Consider the following 21,873-nt stretch of genomic DNA (forward strand, 5'->3'; position numbering starts at 1 on the left):
CAGTGTCCCCATGTAAATGCTTCATCTATGTTGATGACCACGAGAGCACAAATGTTTCACTTTACAGCTGTTACTTGGTTCTAACATGATACTCATTCTCATTCCACACACAGCAAAATGCAGGACATTCCCTGCTTCAATGCAGAGCAAACTTCTAACTGAAGATACTCTGTGGTGAGGACAAAGACACCCCTGAAATTCTATCACGGCCTCACAGCAAGGCAGCTTCATACAAGCCCTAGAGCAGCGTTGTCCCAGAAATACAACATGCTCACAAAGGCAGTGTCAACTTTTCCAAGAGCCACATTAAAAAAAAATGAAATTAATTTATAATATATTATATGTAACTCAGTATACCCCCAATATTATCATTTCAACATGTAATCAACCACTCGAATTAATATTATACATTCTTATATTCTTGTCCTCAAACCAATTCTTGGAAATCTAGTACATCTTTTAGAATTACAGCTTATCTTAATTAGGATGACAAGTCTCATCATAATTTAGATTTCATAAAGTTTACAGTTGAAAAGGTAGATTCACATACTCAAGTTGTTTTAAAACTACTGAAGAGTTTTCTAATAACTGATCCAAGCTTCCATTCTTAAACTTAAACTTAGAAATAATTAAAATTAGACAATTATACTACCTCTATCACATGATCCACATTTCAATTGCTCCCAGCCATAGGTGGCTAACGGCCAGTGTAGTAGGCAGTGCAGTCTTTGCCGTGAAGACTCAAGGGCTCTTAAAACCTTCAGTGTGGATTCCACTGGTATTCCTCTGAGGTGATCTTTAAGGATCCATGCATGATAAACAGAAAGTCAAATATCTCCTTCTGAATGATAGACAACAAACTATGCTGGAAATATATCTAACTTGAGATGAAATTGCCAAATATTCACTTAGTCAATCTACCAATTATTCACTAGTTTATTTATTAATATTATGTTTACTAAAACCAAGTTTATGCACAGCATTGTACTTCAGAGAGGATATGTGGGTGTGTCTTTCAAAATAATAAGAAGGCCAACCCCAAAATGACAGAGGAATGGGGTTGAAATAGGTCATTCTTCAGGTTGACCTGATGAGAGTCTAGAGTCATCACTGCATCAAGTAACCCCCACCAAGGAACATCTATGAGGAAAACTACCCTCTCGTGGGTATTGGCGTTTCTCAGCTTGACCCCTGGCCCATAGCAAATGACACCCAATCAGCATTCTACATTCATGGAAGCACTCCAGTGACAGGGTATGTGCAAAGGTGTCTCAGCCAGCCTGAAAGAATGTCATCTTCCTCAGGGAAAAGTAGAAGAAGTTCACAAGCCTGATCCCCGTACCACACACAAATACACACACACACACACCTCACTTCATGAGTCATTGAAAGGGAAAAGTGTATACTAAAATCTGTAGATCAGAACAAAGAACAATCGAGAAGTTTGGTGGTGGACTCAGTATCATTATGCCCATGGTCCTGTGGCATTCATTCATTCATTTTTCATTTGTACATTCATTCATTTGACAAGTGTTCATGGAGCCCACAATTGCAAGGAAGTGCTGACAATATTCCTCTGAAAAAAATGTAGACCCTGCCCTCCAGAAAATCAAAATCTACTGGTGAGACAACAGTTAGCAGGGCATATTTGATACCACCTGAGGAATTCAGGTAGAAATGGAGAAACTTTGCAGAGGGCTGGAAAGTATTACACAGAGGAGGGAGCTAGAGAAATTCTGTTGAATACTGTCAGGCTAACATGAACATGTCCCTAGATAGGGTGGCTTGGGTGACACAGGCCACCCTGAGCCAGGGCGGGAGTTTGGTTGCTATTCAGTGTAGCTAAAAATTAAGAAGCCTGTGGGGGATGCCAGGGAGGGGCTATTAGATCTTGAAGGATTCTGTATGCCTGCTGAGGACTTCAGACTTTTAATTAGGGATCTAATGTATTTTAGATATTAACACAATAGGGAGTGGTAGTTCTCAACACTGGCTACACAGTAGAATCAGGAAAATGAGGGGGTGTATGGGAACTCTCTGCTGTCCGTTCATATTTTCTATAAATCTAAAACTGATCTGGAAGGTCTATAGAATCTATGGTCTCTAAGTCTAGAAGTACATAGTCTACTAATTATAAGAAATCATTCTAGATCAATGGCCTTGAAAACATTGTCCAGACACCTCTGGAATCCTAAGGGTTGTTTCAGTAGAGTGATGAGGTCAAATCTATTTTCCCAATCTTGTGCTCCTAAGACATTATTTACTTTTTCCCAACTGCTTCTGTCATGCATGTATAGTGGCATTTGCCAGAGGCTACAGGACATGTGCAGAAGAGAACATGAGGATTCAGTTGTCTTTTGTTATGCCAGTCTTTAAAGGAAAGACAAAGATGTAAAGCAGCATCACTGTCTTACTCAACTTTTTCCATCTTGGAACACATAACATGTTTCAGACAAATAATTCTTTTAGGTTACATTAATGGATTTATCACTGTTATTTCGAATGAGTTAATAAAAATACATTAAATGTCTCATTCTTAATTTCTAATACATTAAATATGAATAGATGTGGCCCACACAAATCAAAGCTCTTGAAGTCCTCAATAATTTTTGAAAGTGTAAAGGGATACTGAGAACACAAATTTTGAGAAACTCTGGTCTAGACTACACTACTAAAAGATAGAGAGTAGGCTTAGAAATTAGCCAATGGGAGCATTGACAAGAAGGGTTGGTTTTTCCCTTTTCTTTTTTCCCCTTCATTTACAGAAGTTTGGGCATGAATGGAATCCTAACATCTAAGCAACCAAGTCCATAAAGGGCATATTTTCCAGTCTCCTGGGCACTCCCTCTTCCTTACTCATTTATTCTCATCAACCAGCTTGAACTTGGCATAAAAAGTTGACCCTTAATTCTAAGTGTTAGTTTATATGCCTGTCCTTTGTACCAGCTGAATTAATGACAAAAAAAGAGTAAGTTTTCTTTGAAAGTGGAATATCATTAAGATCTCTTTGGAAGGCTGATAATAATTCTCCCTTCTTATCAACTAGATTAATTTTCCTATTAAGACATTTGCCAATCCATTAGTGCCATTTCTCTTTCTTATAGTTTAATAAGAGATGAGGTTGAGTCATATTAAATTACCATTTTTGTAGGTTGAAGAACCATAGCTGGATAGCAGCCATTTCACATGATGTAATCTAACAATTTCTATAGCATTAATTGCCACTTTGTGTCTTATTTAACTCAGCTGAGAAATGTGTTTCCCATGCTTGGACATATACAGAATAGCTGCCAAAACAAACAAACAAACAAACCTGTTATTCTGGCAGTGGCAAGATGTCTTTAAATGCATAGTAGCCCTTATTTTTTGGCTTTATTTTTGGAACCTAGCTGAATGATGTGTGGCTGGGTATAGTTGAGCTTGAGAGCAAACCAAGGTCTACTGATTCCCAAATCTGCACTCTTGGACCATGGTGGCCACACAATGGATTGACCAATAATCTCTATTATTCGGCACAAGTCCATACTCCAATGTAATGTTACCCTCTATTTATTTTTTAAATATTTATTTATTTATTTATTTATTTATTTATTTATTTATGTATTTATTTTAGAGAGAGAGAGGGAGTGAGTGTACACACATGTGCATGTGTGAGTGGGCAAAGGGGCAAAGGGAAGGGAGAAAGAGAGAGAGACTCTCAAGCAGACTCCCTGTTGTATGTGGAACTTGATCCAAAGTTCCATCCCACGACCCTGAGATCATAATCTGAGCTGAAATCAAGAGTCAGACTCAACCATGTCACTCAGGAGCCTTTACCCTCTATTTCTAATTCAATTCATTGCAGGATCCTTACAATGCTGTCTGAAACATCTAGGAAATTTAGATTACATCTGCTATGGTTCCTGAAATCGATGTATTATACTGCACCTTGGCAATCTGCATCATCTAACTCATATATTAAATGAAAAATACCATCTCATTCTCTGCTATCAGATTGGTGCATTTCTCCATACTTACCTTCCTTTGATACAGGTTTTATCATCTGAAAAGGGTGGATGATAAGTAATATCTACTTGGGATGTATGCTAGTTAAAGGCAATCTTTTAAAAAAGATTTTATTTATTTATTCATGAGAGACACAGAGAGAGAGAGGCAAAGACACAGGCAGAGGGAGAAGCAGGCTCCCTGAGGGGCATCCCATGTGGGACTTGATTCCAGGACTTCAGGATAATGCCCTGAGCTGAAGGCAGATGCTTAACCACTAAACCACCCAGGCATCCCTAAGGGCAATAATTTAAGAGAAGTTCTGGCTCAGTGCTAGACACATGGTTGGGTCTCAATAACTACTATTTTTTTCCCTTTCCCATCCCAAACACACTCATAAATACCCTCATACATATGCACAAACTCATACACATGCACACATTTCATGCAAAACATCGTTGCACAAATATGCACACTCACAACACTGACACAGTCACTGTGAACTCACTGTGCTCATATGCTTGAATACTTGGAAATGCTAGGACAAATGAAAGTGGTAGCCACTTATACTACTATGCATACGTAATTGCTTTAAAGATGGCACTGCGGAATAGAAAAAACATGTATCCAGAAAGCAAAAACCAGGTTTTTATTTCACTGGATTGCTCTTCAGTGTATTATGCTCATTGACAAATCCTTAATCCACCAAGCCAAGCTTCCTCACCTGCAAGATGAAGGCATGGAAGAGGATTGTAGTCTCTTGTGACTAGAACATCTTTCTTTGACAAAAATGAGCCAAGGCTTTGGAGCCTGTCACAAGTTTAAACCCCAACTTCATCCCTTAGTAGTTCATTCATTTGGAAGTCCTGCTTCCTCCTGGGCTCATTGGCGGACTGCCAGATTTGTGAGTCATTGTGAGGATTAAATGAAATACAGAAACTCACCTAGCCACTGTTAGGATCCCACAGAAGAATCGATGGCACTCAGCAGGTGACCAGGTCCTGTCTCTGTCCCAGAGTCCAAGGCAGAGGACTCGCTCTCTTCCCTGACAGTAAAGCAGAAAATCTTCCCTGCCTCCTCTAAATGAACTTAACACTATGTTCAAACATCCTGTAAGAAAAAAAAAAGAAGAAGAAGAAGAAGGAAACCCCTCACACCCACTCTGGTACACCTTGGTGTTTGCCATTATTAGAACAGCAAACTGAATACTATTGATTCAGAGGGTTTGTGGTTTACCGACTTGGTGCAGTTAAGTTTCTTTTCCTACCCCGGTGACTCATGAATACACATCAAATCCTAAATAGTTTATTTACTGTTTGAACAGATTTTTGCTTCATGTCCCATTTCCCTTTGGACAGATAACCCAGGATGTTTCCTTTAGCTACAAAAGCAAATGCAAAACAAAAAAATACTGTTTGAGAAATAAGGGCAGGCGTAAGAGCATGAATTTTATTGCGGGGTGGGGAGAGCTTCAGTAGAGATTTCTTTGAAAAAAATCTCAGTCCAATATGTCTCAACATATTAATGTTCCTTTCCATCCCAAAAGTGTCTTGGATTGGATAAGAAATTATACAGTAAGCTTACTCAGAACACAACTTAGATGGGATAGAGGCAAAGACCAGAAGAGTATCAGCTAGGGCACAACTTCACTTCCACTTCCACGCCTGGGAGGGGGGGGGCGGGCGGCGGGATAGAGAAGACGGATCATTAACTCTTCCTAAATTAACTCTTCCTAAACTCTTCCTATAAGTCCCATGACTTATAGAATCTTGCTACTGGAGATGCAGATGATCCTACTGAATCCAAGTCTGCATTTTACCAGGATCCCAGGTGAGCCAAATGTGTTCTTAAACTGGAGAGCTATCCCTCAGCAAACCTTGCCAGGGGCACCATGCCTTGCAAGCTTCAAGACTTTAGCTATTGCTCATTGAGAGTTAAGAGTAACTTTTCCAAAATCCTACAGGATTTCAGATTTAGAAAGACCTTCCCTCAAGTTTAGGTAATGCATGAATTCCTTCAGAAAGGCCTTACCTGGGGGGCCCCATTGTGTGCTGGGGAGCTCTCCCTCTTAGGAAGAGTTTTCAAAAGTGCTTCCCTCAGGCAAGATGGAACTTGCTTCCCTAGAGCTACCATTTAGGGGCCCATGGTCTACATTAAAGAGAGGAAAGATTACCTCTCTTTCCCTGTGAAGAATTTTTGTAACTCCAAGACACTTCCCATAAATAAGATCCCATATCCAGTTCCCTCTGAAGTCTGTCTGGTAGGTTTTGAGCCTCTCACTGAGAGAACATCCCTCAGTGCCCTGGGCCCAACCCTGCTGGCAGAGCCACATGAAGCCACATCAGCATGATGACAAGGGGAGTCCCTTGCCATTTTTTTCTGTAATTATTAAATTACAGTTGTCTGCTTTATTTCCCAGCCAGTTCAGTGGAGAGCTGTAGCTAGTCTAACTCTGGGACAGGTCATTTCTATATGTTATCAGCAAGCACTTGAAGACAGGCATCGGTCTAATAGTCAGAGCTAGATAAATCTCGATCAACAGTGACAATAAATCTTCATGAAACAATACTCAATCCTAGAGACCCCAACTACAGCAGAAAATTTCAGAGCATAGGCATTGACCTCTGATAAGACACAGTGTACAAATATCAGTATATCATTTAAACCTGTTTGGTGTTCTTGGCAATAATTTAAGAACAGAGAAAGTAAGTCTAAATGATAACCAATACCTAATACCTAATCTAATACCTGCCAACTAGTGGATGCTTACTGTGTACTTTGTCCACTCTGCAGCTCCTAAGTGGTAGGATCAGGACTGGAACCCAAAGCTATCTGCTTCTCAGCTGTCTTCTTACCCATGGGATGATACTGCATTCAGTTGGCCAAGTTTTACCTTATATCCAAGCCTGTCTATCCGGGTAGTGGGTGGGGGCGAAGCATGAAATTATGGCCAAAAAAAAAAAAAAAAAAAGTAAGACTAATTCCTTTTTACTCTATCAGAGTAGGGTGGGCCCAAGATTTCAAAAACAGTTGGTAATGACTTACCAACATATTATAGATTCAAATTCTTCTATACCATGATAAGACTTATATTAATAATTATGATGTTGAGTCATCCTTGAAGATAGTAGCTAATTGAGATTGCAGAAAAATGTGTAAAATGTTTTAAAAATATTTCCATTACCATGGTTGACATAAATTTTTCTTTATTATTTCATGGAAATGCACTGTAAATGAAGTCCTTTTTGTAGGACTTCATTGGGAGTAAGGCTGACCTGGCCTTAAATTCTGGGTTTGCCACTTTACTAGCTTTGTGAATTTCAACAACTAACTTCTCTGAACCTCACTTTGTCATCTGTAGAGTGGGCTTAGTAACACCAACTTCTGAGTGCTGTTAAAGGCATGGAATGGTAAACTGTCTTTAGAGCATAAGGCCTCCAGCAATGCTTTTGGCATGTAACAAGAAAAATTAAATTTATGAGATAAAAATTAAAAGGTGTACCAATCTGCAAAAGATATTTCATGATGCAAAAATGTATATTTTTATACCCTTTGGGCAAGAGAATATGGCAAGTGTGGCATCTAGGGTTGGAACCGGAGATGATTTATAGGACTTCCTTCACTACAGATTCATCCAGAAGTTGAATTTGAAGTTTGGGACACTAGGGACAGGCAGGTGCTCTGTGTTTGGAATATCATGGGCCATAGCTTGAGAATTAATAGGAAAGAGTGGAAAGAACAGTAAACATGTGTTGAACTCAGTGACAATGAGAGCAGGGGCATTGACAGATAATGGGAAGTTGGCTTACATGCCTTACAACAGGAGTCAATATATATTTTTTGTAAAGGGTTGGATAGTAAATATATTAGGTTTTGTGGACAATACAGACTCTGTCCTGGCTACTCAACTCCACTATTGCAGTGAGGAAATAGCCATAGATAATCTTTAAATTAATAGATATGGCTGTGTTCCAATAAAACTTTATTTACAAAAACAGGTGGTAGGTAAGATTTGGCCCTAGAGGTCATAGTTTTCTGACTACATCATATCTGATTTTAAAAATAACTTGGAATCTCATCATCAAGAAATTTTCTAAATGCAAAAAGTCCAAAGAAAACTATTAAAATCCTGTAGTCTAGTCCAAGAAAATTTATAGGAAGAAATGACTTCTGCCATGAAAAATAAACTCTCTTCCTATCTTAGAAATGGCTCCCAAGAGAATACCCTGGGTGGGGGAATGTTTTCTCTATTCTGTGTCTGAAAATATACCTCCAACAGAAAATTTAAATGTGCTAAAAGGCAATTTCATCCAATCAGGTGGCAGTTTTGGAGAAATAAGACTCAGAAGCCAGAAGCTGCTACTGAACAGAGAGGTTTATGTTTTGAGGGAGTGGAAGTCATGCCATGACCTCTATGTCAGCTTGTGCTGGCAATGGATTGCCCATTCACCAGGAGATGGGCTTCCCAAGACAGAGGCATGCACAAGGAGACCTTCTTTCCCTCTGCAAAGGAGGAAGCTTGACGCCTGAGGGAGTTCTTGATTCCATGACTGGCTTATTGAGAATTTATTGGACAAGTTGCACACACAGATTATCTTACAGAATTCTAAGGGATTAGCTGGCAGAAACTTCTATCTAAAGGTCAAAAGGAGAAAATGTCTCAGTTTCTAGAAAAGTCCATGGTTAATATTAGCAAACCAAACAATCAGTTGGGAAAACAGTTTTCTTTTCTTTCTTTCTTTTTTTTTTTTTTCCTATGAGGTTCACAAGGGAAGGGGCAAGGACTGCCTCACTCACCTTGGCATCTCCATCATATAGCACAGGGACACAAACAGTAGTCACCCACTCAGTAATGTCTACTGCATGTAAGAAAGTTGCTTTTCACTCTCCTGGGATATTTCTGGCCCTATACACAGGGTAAAAGGACTGGGCTGTTGGCTGTTGAAAGGATAGATAAGCATCACAAATCTGATTATCTGCTCCTTGCACTCTCAGGGAAGCCATGCTGTTGAATGGCAAATAATACAGTCTTAGAGTTCTGTCTGAGTTCCCTGGCCACCAAACTAGGGGAAGAGGAGAAAAGGGCCCAATTGGATCCTGGCATTTGGGACTCTTCTACACAAAGTATGAAAACTTCCCATGAGGTCCTGCTCCTTTAGAAGAGGGTGCATAGTCTTATATCTGCCCAGAAATCTCAGAAGTTTCAAAAACAAAATCTGTAGGAACTGGATGACCCCACACGTTGCCCTATCCACTTTAAATGATAAATAGGAGGTTCTGTTTTCAAGATTGGGAGAAATAGAAAGTTTAAACTTTTCCAAAGTTTAGAGCTAGTTCTTGATTCCATAAGTTGCCCTTTACTCTTCAAAATAGTTTATCCTAGTTTTAATCTACTTATAACTAGAGTTAAAATATGCTTTCGGTATTAGAAGATATCTAAACTTTGAGCTTTTGATCTCCATTTAAATGTTTGCTCCTCCCAAAAATGAACAAACAAATAGAAAAATGTTTGCTTCCATGGTAGAATGGTTATAACATAGAATCAAGGTATTTTTTTGTTTTACTGTGAAATTTGCTATATCTGTATTTCTTCACTGAATCATCTCATATGTTTCACTAGATGTGTATCCTATGAGGGGAAAATTTTTATAAGGCAACATATTTTCAGTTTCCTTTTTTACAGTACATTTTACTATATCATTTAACTTTAAAACTTTTTACTTGAAGGAAATATGAGCTATTTCATTCTGTGTCTATAATTATCTTATTTTCCATCCAGAATCAAAGATTTTAAAAAACTACTATCAAACTTAATTTGTACCTGTATAATGTATTTTCTGTATATTTTGACTATGAATCAATTTAAAAGCAGCAATTTAAAAATAAGTTAGCCTGAACAACAACTACAACATAAGAACAAATCTACAATCAAATTAGTAGTCAAATAACCAACGGCAAGTGGAAAATTGGTCAACATATTATTTCTTCTATAACCTAATTCAAAATGCGACATTTAAAAATGTAAATCTCTCTTTTCAATGTTAGAGAAGCATCGATGAATATTTCTATGAGTAGGAAAATATTTATTAAAATAGTGGCTACCTATTGGTATTGATATTATTCTTCTAACTGTCAACTCTTTTAAGAGACATCTGGGCCAGATGGAACTCAAGGGCAATGGAAAATAGAACACAAAATATCATCCACCTGTGATGACCCACACAAAGTGGGAAAACCACAGTTCCAATGCTTTCTACTTACAAACCTAGAAAATAAGTAATAAATCATTCTTTCATTGGAAAAAAATGTCTCAATTAGATTGATTGGATGGTGAGTACCTTCTCTCATAATCATAGTTTGGTCTTCTTTTTTTAAAATTTTAAAAAAAAAGATTTTATTTATTTATTCATGAGAGACACAGAGAGAAAGGCAGAGATATAGGCAGAGAGAAGCAGGGTCTATGCAGGGAGCCCGATGTAGGACTCGATCCCAGGACTCCAGGATCACGCCCTGGGCTGAAGGCAGGCACTAAACCGCTGAGCCACCTAGGCATCCCAGTTTGGTTTTTTTCTTCTCTCTTTCTCTCTCTCCATCCCTGCCTGGCTCCCTCCATCCTTTCCTCCCTCCCTCTCTTTTTGTCTCTCTATAAAGGAGTTGACCTTGTAGAGCTCTAGTTCTTTTTTTTTTTTTTTTCAATGAAAAATAGATAAAAGTTAAAATTGCCTATCTTCCCAGATCTCCCCTTCTTTTCTGCTGTCCATTCTCACCCCCAGAATTCCAGAACTTGTTAGCTTGGAGTTTAATTGTTTATGGTAATATCAAATCCACAGATGAATTCATAACTCTGTAGATATAAAGAAGTCTTGAAAACAGAGCAAGTGAACTGAGGATGACCTAGAACATCTTTGTAAGGCTAACATATCTGCTCTACTTTTAGAACCTAGTAAACCAAACTCACAAAACTAAGTTCCAATCATATTGTAGGAAAAACATTATATTGAAGGTCAGAAGTCCTCTGATCCCACATCTATCACACCTAACTTTGTAAAACTAGACAAATGACTTGATTTCCTTGAGGCACAGATATCTTACCAGCCATATGAGTGTTTAACTAACATTACTAGGTCACTTCTAACTTGAACATTCTACGATTCAAAGATTTATTCCTAAATGGGGCATAGATGATAAAATGTGTTCTACTGGAGCTCCACAAAATTCAGGAGACTATGTGAATTACTTTTTAAAGTAATGAAGTCTGCTTTGTTTGTTATGATCCCCATTTATTTCTTCTTTCACCTACCTTGAAAACTGAATTTATTTGTAACCTAAGACAACTTTTTCCACCCAAGGTTCTTTGCCTTGGGGAGCTGGAGGTAAAGTGTATGTCCCATAATATAAGAGGCAGTTCTATGGAGTTTTGCCTCTTTAACCAAACAGCAGTCTCTCTAGGAGCCACACTTCTCAGGACTATATTGATTATTCCTTTTGTTCAAAATACATCTATGCTATTTGCAAATGCCTGACATCACATTTCAGATGGTCGTTTTCAGAGGGACATCTATAGAAATGAAACATATCTGTATTTCTATAAAGTCAGGTTGGAAAAGAAAATGTGGAAAATTATGATCTACAAATACACTCATTTTTGAATTGTATTTATTCTCAGCTTCCATTCCCATGTCTATATCGTAAAAATAACAATACCTTTCTTCACGATTTTGGAATATTGAATGAGATAATACATTGTAGTGCATTGTAGTGCATGTGAAATGCAAGATACCACTCAGAAATTCCTAGTTAGTATTACATAGTAATCTCAGAGCTGACAGGGGTTAAGTGCCTGGGTAAAAGTAACAACTCTAGTGACAGTATTAGCAATTTATACTTGGCTCAGGCCACCAGAATTGGTGGTCTTAACTTTCCAACCCATATTAATGGATCCTCATTAATGACACATTTAGAAGAATAAGTACAGAAGGAAGAATTAGATTCTAGAATGATGCTTCTCATTAAGCCTCTATTCTTTCACTTCTTGTATTTCTGACAAGGACTTCAGAAAACTCATTAGGGATTGGAAATTTTATCTAAGACACTTAAAGATTTCCAAACTGAAACCCCCTAGCATCCTATCACTAAAGGTTAGACTTGTTTTGTCACCTCTCATGTATTTCTAAATGTATCAGCAGTGACCATAAGAAAAATAGGTGAATATAGATAGTTTTGATCTTTACTCTGGGTCAGTTTGTAAACATTTAAGTGCCCAGATCTGGATGCACACTAAAGGCATGGTTAGCTTTTGAAAAACCACAACCAGAAGTCTACACTCCAGCCAGGGTATCCTTGGTTCTCTAAACCAGCATTAACATTGGTGCTTTTCAAATTTTAATACCAGATGAATCACCTGGAAATCTTGTTAAAATGGAGGTGATGACTCAGTAGGTCAGAGATCAGCCCTGAAATGTTGCATTTCTATTAGGTTCCAGGTGACTTGTGATGTTACAGGTCTCAGGGCTACTATTTGAGTTGTAGGTTGCAGGTGTGTTATTTATCATAGGGATACCATAAGTAAGATTTAATTGGGGAAATAAGTAGTGTTCAGTAACATCTTCTAGTGTTTCTTGACTAGTATATAATATCTGGCAAGCCCTAGAGTCAAATTCTCCTAATGCACCTGGGATTTCAGATTCCATGAAGAGCTTTGTTTGGTCACAGCATGTAGGATTCTTGAAAAACACAGGAAGATGTAGAAAAGAGGCCTACTCAATGAGATATACATATTACTTTTGATAATCCAACAATAACAATAACTTTAGCTTGTTGAGACTTATCAAGTGCTAAGCAAATATTAACTTGCTTTACTCAATATCTGAGATACAGAAAGACTCAGTGAAGTATCATGTGTGACAACCAGTTATCTCCCAATATCCTTTTCTCCTTTCTCATTCTTTTACTGTCCCATAGTAATAGAACCATTCTGTCTTAGCTGACACATGGCCACCAGCTTCCCATATAGGAAGATTGGTCATGTGATTGTGTCCTGGCTGAGGGAATGAAAGTGTAATAAATGATACAACTTCTAGGTTATGACTTTCCAAGAAAGGTGGCCACTATCCCTTTGACCTCCTCTCCTTGACACAGGCTAGAATTTGGACAGTCTAGAGGGGAGTTTCCAACAGATGGAAGCTGCATATTAAGAATGGAATATACTGGGACCCTAGGGGATATACACTTTTGCTGTATACTTAATAATTATAAATGTTTTAAAAGGTAAAATATTTTATCTACTCTTGTTTGGGCCTTACAATGACTATGAGGGTTAGAGAGATATATTCCAAGTTCATAGATGAAGATACTGAGGCTTGGAAAGTTTGAATAATGAAGCTAAGAAAAACCTGGACTTCAACCTGGTACTTTATTTATAAATCTTGTTTACTTTCTATTTCTTAATACTGACCTGTGTTTATGTAGACTTGGAAAGCACCCTACAGAAAAGAGGTTGGCCTCAGTTTGAAATGCAAGCCAGAGTTCCATGACTATAATATTAAAATGCAAAGAGGAAGAAACTCTTTCATTTCTGAGTGCACCGGACAAACCAGCACTAGATGCAGAAGGCTTCTACTCATGAATGTCTTTAATTTTGGTTAAAGGAAAAAAATAAAACACCATGCAGTCAAATGCTCTATTCCCCCCCCCCCAATGCAACAAATGCCAAATTTGAAAAAAGACATGGATCTACAAATCTAAGATTAACCAGCTTCAGGTTGGATAAACCCAGAGGCCTACACTAGACATCTCATAATCAAATTCTGGAACGCCAAAGGCAAAAAGAAAATCTTAAAAACAACTAATGAAATGCAACTTGTTATGTACAAGTGATCCTTAGTAAGATTATCAGGATATTTATTGGCAGAAACCCAGGAAGACAAAAGACAGTGGAATGATATATTTAAAAAAACTGAAAGGAAAAAAATACTGTCAATCAAGGATTCTATGTCTGGCAAAACTATCCTTCAAAAAATTAGAGCAATCAAGACATTTCCAGATAAACAAAAGCTGAGGGAGTTCGTTACCACTAGACCTGCCCTACAATATCAGCTAATGATAGTACTTAAGTGGAAATGAAAAGACACTAGACAGTAACTGAAAGCCATGTGAAAAAAACAAAAATATCCAGTAAAGACAAATACATAGACAGATATAGAAACAAGTATTATTATAATTTTGGCTTATAACTTCATTTTTAGATTGCTTTAAGAAACAAAGACAAATTCACAAAGAATTATACATCTATGTTAATGTATATATGATATATATGAAGATGAGACATATTTGTGATAAAATTTATGACATCAATAAAATAAAGGACATTACTGTAAAGCAGTGCAGTTTTTGTTTGATTGAAATTAAGTTGGTATAAATTTATAGGTTTTTAAGACTTTAGGATGTCATATGTAATCACAAAGAAAACATTTATAGACTATAGACAAAAACAAAGGAGAAGGAAATCAATATATGCCAAAACAAAAAAAGTCAAATAAACACAAATGAAAGAACTAATGCAGGAAATGGGGGACAAAAAGGTTATAAGACAAAAAAGCTTTCTGCCCAAAAAAAGATAGAAAGAAACTCTTCCTTATCAGTAATTACTTTAAGTGTAAATGGATTAAATTCCCTAGTTAGAAGACTGACCAAGTCATAGACTAACAGAATGGATTAAAACAACAATAGTATCCAACTGTATGCTGTCTTCCTACTGACCTCCCAACACACAGTAGTTGAAAATGGAAGGATGGGAGAAGATAGTTCATGCAGACAGTATCCAAAAGAAAGCAGGAGGGGTTATACCAACATCAGACAAGATAAACTTTAAATTAAAAATCACTATGAGGAAAAAAAAATCACTATGAGAGTCCAAGAAAGATTTTGTTTAATGATTAAAGGGTCAATTTTAAAGAAGATATAACAATTACAACCATGCATGCACCAAACATCAGAACTCCAGAACATATGAAGCAAATAAAATTGAAAGGAAAATAGTTCTATAATAATAGTAGGAGATTTTCATACCATACTTTTCAATAATGGATAGAACATCCAGACAGAGGAAACAAAGGACTTTAACTACACTAGAGACCAACTGCTCCTGACATGCATTTACAGAACACTTTACCCAACAACAGAAAAATACATATTTTTCTCTAATTCACATCGAATGTTATCCAGAATAAACTACATATTAGATCCTAAAACAAATCTTAGTAGATTGAAAGAAGTTGAAACTACACAATGTGTCTTTTTGGTAACAGTGGAATGGAATCAGAAATCAGGGGCAGCCTGGGTGGCTCAGTGGTTTAGCACTGCCTTCAGCCCAGGACCTTGTCCTGGAGACCTGGGATTGGGTCCCACGTTGGGCTCCCTGCATGGAGCCTGCTTCTCCCTCTGCCCTGTCTCTGCATCTCTCTCTCTCTGTGTCTCTCATGAATAAATAAATAAAATCTTTGAAAATAAAAAAAAAGAAATAAAAGATCAGTAACAGAAGTAAAACTGGAAAATTCTTAGATATATGGAAAATTAAACAATGCACTCTTACATTATCAGTGGTCCAAAGAAGAAACACAAGGGAAATTAGAAAATATCTTGAGGGATCCCTGGGTGGCGCAGCGGTTTGGCGCCTGCCTTTGGCCCAGGGCGCGATCCTGGAGACCCGGGATCGAATCCCACATCAGGCTCCCGGTGCATGGAGCCTGCTTCTCCCTCCGCTTGTGTCTCTGCCTCTCTCTCTCTCTCTCTGTGACTATCATAAATAAATAAAAATTAAAAAAAAATTTATAAAAAAAAAAAAGAAAATATCTTGAGATAAATGAATATGGAAACATAGCATATCAAATTTAAGAGATATAGCAAAAGCAGTACTAAGAGGAAAATCTATAGTTGTGAATGTTTACATTAAAATAGAAGAAAGAGGGGTGCCTGGGTGGCTCAGTTTGTTAAGCATCTGCCTTCAGCTCAGGTTGTGAACTCAGGGTCCTGGGATCGAGCTCCATGTTGGGCTCCCAACTGAACATGGAGTCTGCTTCTCCCTTTTTCTCTGCCCCTTCCCACCTCTCATTCTCCCTTTCTCTCATAAACAAATAAATAAAATATTATAAATAAATAAATAAATAAATAAATCCAAAAGTAAAAACTTAACTTCATACCTCAAGGAAGCTTCAAGAAGAAGCTAAACCCAAAGCTAAGAGAAGAAAAAATATAATAATAAAGATTAAGTCAATGGTAAATGAAATAGAGAAGAAAAAAGCAGTAAATAATATCAACAAAACCAAGAGCTGGCTATTCAACAAGATCAAGAAATTTGAGAAACCCTTAGCTAGATTGACTAAAACGAAAAAGTGAGAAGACTCAAATAACTAAAATTGGAAATGAAACTGAGCACATTGCTACTAATTTTTCAAAAGCGAAAAGTGAGAGTAATATGAAAAATTGTAGTCCAACAAATTAGACCACCTAGATGTGATGGAAAAATTCCTAGAAACACTCACTCTAGTAGGACTGAGTGAAGAAACATATAATTAAAAAAGAATACAACTAATCTATTATGTAGTAAAGAAATTAGATGATTAATTATAATTAATAAGAAAATTAAATCAATAATCAAATCTTCCAACAAGGAATGCCCTGGATAAGATGGCTTCTACCTGATGAATTCAACCAAACATTTAAAGATTTAACACCAACATCTATCAAACTCTTCCAAAAACATTGAAGAGAACACTTTCTAACTCATTATTTGAGACTAGCATTACCTGGTACCAAATCCAAAGATGTTAAGTGAAAACTACAGATCAATATCCCTTATTAATATTGATGCAAAAATTCTCAACAAAATACTACTGTTGAATTCAACAGCGTGTTAAAAGGATCATATACCACAGCCAAGTGGAATTTATTCCTTGAGTTCAAGGATGGCTCAACACATGGAAACCAATCAATGTAATAATACATTACATTGACAGAATAAAGGAGGAAAACATAGAATATCTCAACTGATGCAGAGAAAACTATTTGACAAAATTCAACACCTATGCATGATTAAAAACACTTAACAAATCATGGGTAGAAGGAAGTTGCTATAATACAATAAAGACCATATATGAAAACCTGATGGTTAACTTCATATACAATGGTAAAAGACTGAAAGCATTTCCTCTAAGATGGAGAACAAGACAAAGATGTCTGCTTTCACCACTTGTATTCAATATATAGTGGAAGTTCTAGCCCAATGCAGTCAAATAAGATAAAGAGGCACAAATCATCCAAATCAGAAAGGAAGAAATGAAATTATCTCTGTTAACAGATGACATGATCTTATATGTAGAAAACCCTGAAGATTCCATAAAAATAACTGTAAGAAATGGTAACTGAATTCAGCAAAATTGCAAGATATAAAACTAACACAGAAAAATCGATTGCATTTCTATACACTAATAATGAACAATCTGAAAAAGAAATTAAGAAAACAATTCCACTTACAACAACATCAAAAAGAGATAATATTTAGGAATAAAATTAACCAAGAAGGTAAAAAGACTGGTACACTGAAAGGTACAATGTTTTCAATTATTGTTAAATGAAATTTTAAAAAGAATAAATGGAAAAACCTGCATGTTCATGGATTGGAAGACAATATTCTGAAGATAGCAATATTTCCCAAAGTGATCCACAGATTCAGTGACATCCCTTTCAAAATCCCATTGTTGTGGGGTTTTTTTTCAGAAATAGAAAAATCCATTCTAAAATTTATGTAAATATCAAGGGATCCTGGATATCCTAAGTAATCTTTAAAGAGAAGAAAATTGGAAAATTCACACTTCTTGATTTCAAACTTACTACAAAGCTATAGTAATCAAAACAGTGTGGAACTGGTATAAATGCAGACATAAAGAACAAATGAATAGAATAGAGACCCTAGAGATAAACTTTTGCATATACAGTCAAATTATTTTTTACTGGGCAGCCCCGGGGACCAGCGGTTTGGCGCCGCCTGCAGCCTGGGGTGTGATCCTGGGGACCCGGGATTGAGTCCCACATCGGGCTCCCTGCATGGAGCCTGCTTCTCCCTCTGCCTGTGTCTCTGCCTCTTTCTCTCTGTGTCTATGAATAAATAAATAAAATCTTAAAAAAATTATTTTTTACTGAGTTTCCAAGACTCTTTAATGGGAGAAAGGACAGCTTTTTCACAAATTGTGGAAATTTGGATATCCACATGCAAAAGAATGAAGCTGGACCATAACTTTAAACCGTATACAAAATTAGCTCAAAATGGATCAAAGATTTAAGTGCAATATCTGAGACTTAAATTCTTAGAAGAAAACATAGGAGACAAACTTCATGATGTTGAATTTGGCAACAATTTCTTGGCTATGATACCAAAAGCACTGGCAACAAAAGGAAAAGTAGATAAATTGGACCTCATCAGAATAAATTTTTTTTAAATGTTGTACCTCAAAGCACACTATTAACAGAGTGAAATGGCAACCCTAGAATAGGATAAAATATTTGCAAATCATAAGTCTGATAAAGAATTTTCAGAATACATAATGAACTCCTATAACTCAACAAGAACAAAACAGCCAAAGAACTCAATTTTAAAATGGGCAGGGTGAAAGATTCAGATGCAATGAAACGCCGGGACACCTGCTCCCCGATGTTTCTAGCAGCAATGTCCACAATAGCCAAACTGTGGAAGGAGCCTCGGTGTCCATCGAAAGATGAATGGATACAGAAGCTGTGGTCTGTGTATAATGGAATATTCCTCAGCCATTAGAAACGACAAATACCCACCATTTGCTTCAACCTGGATGGACCTGGAGGGTATTATGCTGAGTGCAGTAAGTCAATCGGAGAAGGACAAACAGTGTATGCCCTCATTCATTTGGGGAATATAAATAATAGTGAAAGTGAATATAAGGGAAGGGAGAAGAAATGTGTGGGAAATATCAGGAAGGGAGACAGAACATGAAGACTCCTAACTCTGGGAAATGAACTAGGGGAGGTGGAAGGGGAGGAGGGCGGGGGGTGGGGGGGAATGGGTGATGGGCACTGAGGGGGACACTTGACGGGATGAGCACTGGGTATTTTTCTGTATGTTGGTAAATTGAACACCAATAAAAATTAATTTATTAAAAAATAAAAAAATAAAATAAAATGGGCAGGGTGTTATTCTTTCTATAGGGTGTTATTCTATAAGTTGGCAAATTGAACACCAATAAAAAATAAATTAAAAAAATAATAAAAATAAAAATGGGTAAAGTGGCAGAAGGGTTGGTGGTGCTGGCTAGCTCAGTCCATAGAGCATGCAACTTTTGATCTCGAGGTTGTGAGTTCAAGCCCCATGTTGGGTGTACCACTTACTTAAAATTTATTTTAATTAAAAAAAATAAAAATAAAAACAAAAATGGTAAAAGGGCTTGGATAGACATTTCTTCAAAGCAGGTTTATAGATGACCAATCAGTACATGAAAAGATGCTCAATTATCACTAATCACTGGGGAAGTACAAATCTAAGCCACAATGAGGTACCACTTCACACCCATTAGGATTGCCATTAACAAAAAAACAAAACAAAACAAGAATAAATAACTCAAATAAGCAATATAACTTTATGACTAAGGGAAGTAAGAAATTTAAAACAAAAGTTAGTAGAAAAAAATAATAAGAAAAAAGCAAAGCAGAAAATAACAAGTGTCTACAAAGATGTGTCTACAACTGGACCCCTTGTGCACTGCTGGTAGAAATGTAAAATGGTTCCAGCACTGTGGAAAAACAGTATTGGCCAGTTCCTCAAAAAATTAAACATAGAAGCACCATGATTCAGAAATTCTGCTTCCAGGTATGTACACAAAATAATTGAAAGCAAGGACTTCAAAGATGGATATCTTTGACATCAAACAAAATATGGTACATACATACTGTAGAATATACTTCAGTCTTTTTTTATAATATTTATATTATAAAATATATTTATTTATTGGTGTTCAATTTGCCAACATACAGAATAATACCCAGTGCTCATCCCGTCAAGTGCCCCCCTCAGTGCCCATCACCCAGTTCCCCCTACCCCCTGCCCTCCTCCCTTTCCCCTAGTTCATTTCCCAGAGTTAGGAGTCTTCATGTTCTGTCTCCCTTTCTGATATTTCCCACACATTTCTTCTCCCTTCCTTTATATTCCCTTTCACTATTATTTATATTCCCCAAATGAATGAGAACATACACTGTTTGTCCTTTTCCGATTGACTTACTTCACTCAGCATAATACCCTCCAGTTCCATCCACGTTGAAGCAAATGGTCGGTATTTGTCGTTTCTAATGGCTGAGGAATATTCCATTGTATACATAAACCACATCTTCTTTATCCATCATCTTTCGATGGACACCGAGGCTCCTTCCACAGTTTGGCTATTGTGGACATTGCTGCTAGAAACATCGGGGTGCAGGTGTCCTGGATATTCTTCAGTCTTAAAAGGAGGGAAATTCTGGCACATGTTATAGCATGGATGAATCTTGGAAACAGTATGCTAAGTGAAATAATTTTCCCCCATTGCAAAATTTTTAACAGATTTATTTATAAATTTATTTTAGAGAGAGGGAGTGAGCACTAGAGTAGGGGAAAGGGCAGAGGGAGAGGGAAAGAGAGAATCTCAAGCAGACTCCTCACTGAGAGCAGAGCCCTCTGGGGGGCTTGATCTGAGATCATGATGACCCTGAATCATGAGCCTGAGCCAAAACAGAGTAGGATTCTCACCCAACTGAGACACCCAGGTGCCCCTCCCCCTATTGTAAATTTTATTTTTTTTATTTTATTTTTTTCTTTTTTTTTTATTTTTTTTTCCTATTGTAAATTTTAAATAATTTTTCAGGCTCCTGTAATTCCTGCCTTTTCAAGAACACATTTGAGATGAAAGGATCAGGCTAATTGCACTTAGCAGGAAAGTCTGGAAGTTCTGGAAAGTTCTGCATGTATCAACTTTCTGTTATTTTTTTCCACAAGATAAACATACAGAGTAAATATTAAAATAGTATGTACCATTTACTTTTATCAAGTTGTTCCTCTTCTTCCCTTTGCTCCCTGCCTCCCAACTTTGTCCCTCCTCAACCTATCTCAGCGCCTGTGATTACGACCAAGGGATCTCAAATATGTGAACCCCAGTAATACAAAAATAGATGGCACCAGACATCTGAGTGTACTTCTGTGAATTAACAAAATTCCTCAAGCCATTTATGAAATCCATGTAATGATTTCATAGTGCACAGCATACCCATTCTTGTGACCACATTTCTGTACCCATCCTTGCACACACATGTGTGATCTACAGAGAGAAGAAAGTTCTATTTCCTTGAGGATACTATATGCAAGGCACACGGATATGCACTCCTTTGAGTTGTCTTATCAAGTCCTCCAAAAAGCACCACGCAATCCTGATTGTCATCCTCATTCGCAGGTGAGGAGCTCAGAAAGGTGAAGCAATGGTCATACCTGCTTCTTCCACTGGAGATGATCCCGGCATGTTGGTCCCAGCCACCATTACCATGGAGTTCCACTGAACTCAAAATAATAATATCTTGCACTGAAGTGTACATACAGGCTTCTCTGTTAGTTTTACTTTTCTAGGTTCTGTTTGTTTTTTTTTTTTCCAGGATCTACTGGTGGGGTTCTTCAGACTTCCTGCATGGGGAGAAAAACAACCTTGGACTCTCTCCTCCATTAAAACTGTTATAACCAATAATTGCTCTCTAGGATTCTGGCTCCCTGAAAATTCACCTGCAGCGAACTTTCCAGAAAAAAAAAAAAAAAGGTGATCATATTTTGGAAACAGATCTATGAAGAGTACG

The 21,873-nt window shown here is 37.2% G+C and overlaps 1 long non-coding RNA gene across 1 annotated transcript; it reads right to left on the bottom strand.

The window, feature by feature from the left end:
• Positions 1-4,619: 4,619 nt before the first annotated feature.
• On the bottom strand, positions 4,620-21,626 carry LOC121477942. Its single transcript, XR_005984388.1, has 3 exons — positions 21,518-21,626; positions 4,929-5,094; positions 4,620-4,708 (listed from the first exon to the last, which is right to left on the bottom strand). It is a non-coding gene; the product is annotated as an uncharacterized LOC121477942 (long non-coding RNA).
• Between the last annotated feature and the right edge of the window lie 247 nt (positions 21,627-21,873).

The sequence above is a fragment of the Vulpes lagopus genome, chromosome 18 (genome assembly GCF_018345385.1).
Source record: "Vulpes lagopus strain Blue_001 chromosome 18, ASM1834538v1, whole genome shotgun sequence".
NCBI classification, from domain to species: Eukaryota; Metazoa; Chordata; class Mammalia; order Carnivora; family Canidae; genus Vulpes; species Vulpes lagopus.